The 4339-nt window shown below is 42.9% G+C and overlaps 1 pseudogene; it reads left to right on the top strand.

Moving 5' to 3' along the window:
* Nucleotides 1-655: 655 nt before the first annotated feature.
* Nucleotides 656-3651, top strand: LOC132224351 (low molecular weight phosphotyrosine protein phosphatase-like; annotated as a pseudogene).
* Nucleotides 3652-4339: the final 688 nt, after the last annotated feature.

The following is a 4339-nucleotide window of genomic DNA, read 5'->3' as shown; positions in this document are numbered from 1 at the left end:
GTAATAATCTGGCTACTCAGTGTATGTTTATATTTGTAAAGTTCTCTTTGTAGTTTTTTTTCCCTGGAGTTTTATGGCATGGGCAGCCTTGCACTGGTATTTTTGTATTTTTTCACCTTTTGTTTCAGGTCCACAGAAAAGGGAAAATGAGCTGGAAGTGTTTGGTAGGAGGCAAAACCTTCAGTACCTGGCATTCTCAGGTGATTTTCTTTCTTTCTTTTTTTTTTTTTTGATAATCCTTTAAGCTTTTAGTTATTTTTTTTATTGCTTAAAGTATTATAAAGGGTATTACATATGTGTCCATTTTTTCCCCCCGCCCTAGACAATCCCCTAGCCTCCCCTATCCCCCAGTGTATTATGTCCATTGGTTATGCTTGTATGCATGCATACAAGTCTCAGGCAATTTTTTAAGCAAGTATTAACCAAGCTCAACCCTTTTGAGCTTTGGAAACTGTTGTCTTCAGAATGGTATGTCCAAATAAGTTGGGGTCAGCTGGTTGAAATCGAAGACTTCGGGTTTTGAGTTTCAGTCCTACACCACAGGGCTGCCTCATAGATAGATAGATAGATAGATAGATAGATAGATAGATAGATAGACTGAGAATAAAAATAAGGGAAGGAGAGTGTGTGAACACCTCCGTGTTTGTGCGTGAAGATGGCTGAGCAGGCACTGAAGTCGGTGCTGTTCATGTGTGTGGGTAACATCTGCTGATCACCCATTGCTGAGGCAGTTTTCAGAAAACTTGTAACTGGGAGAGAAACCAAGATGGCGGTATAGGTAAACACCGGAGTTTCCTGCCTTGAACAGCCCCTCCAAAAATACAACTAAAAGACGGAGCAGGCTGGCGGCTGAGGGCGCGGTTGTCGTTTTCAATCAGGAGGGAGTCTCAGGCTCTGAGATCCAGTTCTGGGCGAGTCTCTAGGGACCCAGACTCATACGGGAGAAACGGGACTGTCTGGCATGGCTCAGAACCCTAGGGCAGCTTTCTCTCCAAGGGGCTTACAGCGATTACTGGGACACTGAGAAGTAGAGCCTCTGAGGGCAAGACTGAGAGCAGCCATAACTGCTAGCCCTGCCCTGTTGACCCTGTGGGACCCGCCCCACCCAAGCCCTGCAGGGAGGCTTTTGCTGTATAGCCTCAAGCAAAGGCTAGATTAGCACCTCCCTAGAGATCCAGGAGCCAGGAAACCCAGAGGTCAGAGTGGGATCATCCAGTTTGCAGCTCCGTGAAACCATAAAGGACACACTCAGGGGGCAGACTCAGTGAGCACCAAAGCCCCAGTGAAGCAAGTCTTGCCACAGAGGGGTGTCTCCAGCACAGAAGTTCTCCTGCTGCAGACACAGCTGATTCTCACAGCCAATTGGCCTGGAGGTCAATTTCTCCCAGTGATAACTACAACAATCAAGGCTTAACTACAACAAGACTGTGCACAAAGACCACAGTGGGGTTCACCAAGAGTGTCCTCCTCATGTAATTGGGGAGGATGAACCACTGGGCCCTAGAGGACACTCAGCACAGAAAAGCACTTTATCAACATAGGGAAGCATAAAAAATGCAGAGACAAAGAAAAAGGACACAAATGACAGAAATGGAGGGAAGCAAACTACTGGATATAGAGTTCAAAACCACACTTTTAAGGTTTTTCAAGAATTTCCTAGAAACTGCTGATAAACTTAATGAGATCTACAAGAAATCTAATGAGACCCTCGAGGTGGTGATAAAGGACCAACTAGAAATTAAGCATACACTGACTGAAATAAAGAATATTATACAGACTCCCAACAGCAGACTAGAGGATTGCAAGAATCAAGTCAACGATTTGAAATATGAAGAAGCAAAAAACACCCAACCAGAAAAGTAAAATGAAAAAAGAATCCAAAAATACGAAGATAGTGTAAGGAGCCTCTGGGACAGCCTCAAGCGTACCAACATCAGAATTATAGGGGTGCCAGAAGAAGAGAGAGAGCAATATATTGGAAATCTATTTGAAGAAATAATGACAGAAAACTTCCCCTACCTGGTGAAAGAAATAGACTTACAAGTCCAGGAAGCCCAGAGAACCCCAAACAAAAGGAATCCAAGGAGGACCACACCAAGACACATCATAATTAAAATGACAAGAGCAAAAGACAAAGAGAGAATCTTAAAAGCAGCAAGAGAAAGAAATTCAGTTACCTACAAGGGAGTACCCATAAGACTGTCAGCTGATATCTCAACAGAAACTTTGTAGGCCAGAAGGGAGTGGCAAGAAATATTCAAAGTGATGAATGCCAAGAACCTACAACCAAGATTACTTTATCCAGCAAAGCTATCATTCAGAATTGAAGGTCAGATAAAGAGCTTCACAGATAAGAAAAAGCTAAAGGAATTCATTACCATCAAACCAGAATTATATGAAATGCTGAAAGGTATCCTTTAAGAAGAGGAAGAAGAAGAAAAAGGTAAAGATACAAATTATGAACAACAAATACACATCTATCAACAAGTGAATCTGAAAATCAAGTGAATAATCTGATGAAGAGAATGAACTGGTTATTATAATAGAATCAGGGGCATAGAAAGGGAGTGGACTGGCTATTCTTTGGGGGGAAAGGGGTGAGGGGGATGCGGGAAGAGACTGGACAAAAATCGTGCACCTATGTGTTGGGAGCCATTAGAAATATTGGCTTAGACAAAGCCATCTTAAAAACTATAAGTTTCTGGTTCCTCCAGAAACTCCTAATTACCAGAAACCACCTGTGTCTTGCAAATTGGCCAGCAGTTAAAGATAAACTACCCTCACACAGCCGCTAAATCACACATCTCCACTGATAAACACACAGCCATCCCGGAGCCTGCTAAAGACACATCTCCGCTGATAAGCACAGCCATCAGGAGCCTAATAAATCTCTAGTAATAGGTTACTGCCCATAGGCCCCTTTACTCACCCCCCTTCCCTAAAACAGTATATATTCTGCCGAGGTGAGAATAAAGGAGGAGGCTTGATCAGGACTTGTCTTGCCTCCATTCTTTCGTGTCCCTTGTTTGTTTCATTCTCCTAGGGTGTCTCTTCGTTCCCCCCGTTGTTGTCCCGCGGGCCGGGGCACCTATGGATGAGGACAGTGGATGGGGAGTGAGGGAGGAGGGTGGGGTGGGAACTGGGTGGAGGGGAGTTATGGGGAAAAAAGAGGAACAAATGTATTAATCTGAACAATAAAGATTTAATTAATAATAAAAAAGTCCTCTTTGCAACCCAAAAAATGAAAAATAAAGAAAACTTGTAACTGATCAAAACATTTCAGATAAGTGGAGGAAAGAAAGTGCAGCAGCCTCCACATACAAAGTAGGAAAACCTCCAGATTATTGAGGGCAGAATTGCATGAAGAAACATGGTGTTCCCATGAATCACGTTGCCTGGCAGGTTACTAAGGAAGACTTTGTCACATTTGATTATATGCTGTGTATAGATGAGAGCAATCTGAGATTGACTAGAAAAAGTCATCATGTCAATAATAGCAAAGCTAAAATTGAACTACTTGGGAGCTATGATCCCCAGAAATAGCCCATTATTGAAGACCCCTATTACATGAATGAGTCCAACTTTGAGACCATGTACCAGCAGTGTTTGAGGTGCTGCAGGGCCTTCCTGGAAAAGGCCCACTAGAGCTTCTGTCCCTGAGTCTGCTGGTGCCCAGCCCCGCATCCCAGCTGAGGGTCACATCCGTGGCTTTAGGCCAGTGCTCGTACTTCCGTGCACCTGTTGTTTCTTACCTTAAAAATGATTGTAGATGGAAATCAGTGGTTATGTTTGGCAAAAGAATAAATAAATATCTTTGACTCAGACAGTTAAAAAAAAAAGATAAGGGAAGGAGAGAAGAGTGACTATGCAAGCACATGCTCAGTTCATTCTTTTTTTCTAGAAACCCAGGACTTTTGCTTGTAAAACCCAAAGTCCCAAATGCATACATATAATAACTTCTGGATTTGTGCTTTCTTCGTGGAGCTATCAGAGCTTCCCTTGATGAAAAGCTATGGCACAGTAAGACAGGTATGACTCAGATCTATGCCCAACCAATATGATAGCCTTGGCTCACTACAGAACCAGTACGTTGCAGCTGAGCCCACAAGTACCAGGGTTAATTGATGCCTATTTCTTCCCTTTGTTCATTTTAGGTCTCCATCTCCCTTAGCAAATGTGGAACAAGGGAACCTTTTGCAGAAAATAATCTCAGAACCTCACTCTGAGCTATGCCTGAAAAGTTCATGGCATTCTAGATTATTTAGAATATACTGAGCATTTACTAGGTACCAGACCCTGAGCTAAGAGCTCATACATTCACTTACTATACAATTCCAAC

Source organism: Myotis daubentonii, chromosome X (genome assembly GCF_963259705.1).
Source record: "Myotis daubentonii chromosome X, mMyoDau2.1, whole genome shotgun sequence".
NCBI lineage: Eukaryota > Metazoa > Chordata > Mammalia > Chiroptera > Vespertilionidae > Myotis > Myotis daubentonii.
This window is presented reverse-complemented; position numbering and strand designations above follow the sequence as displayed.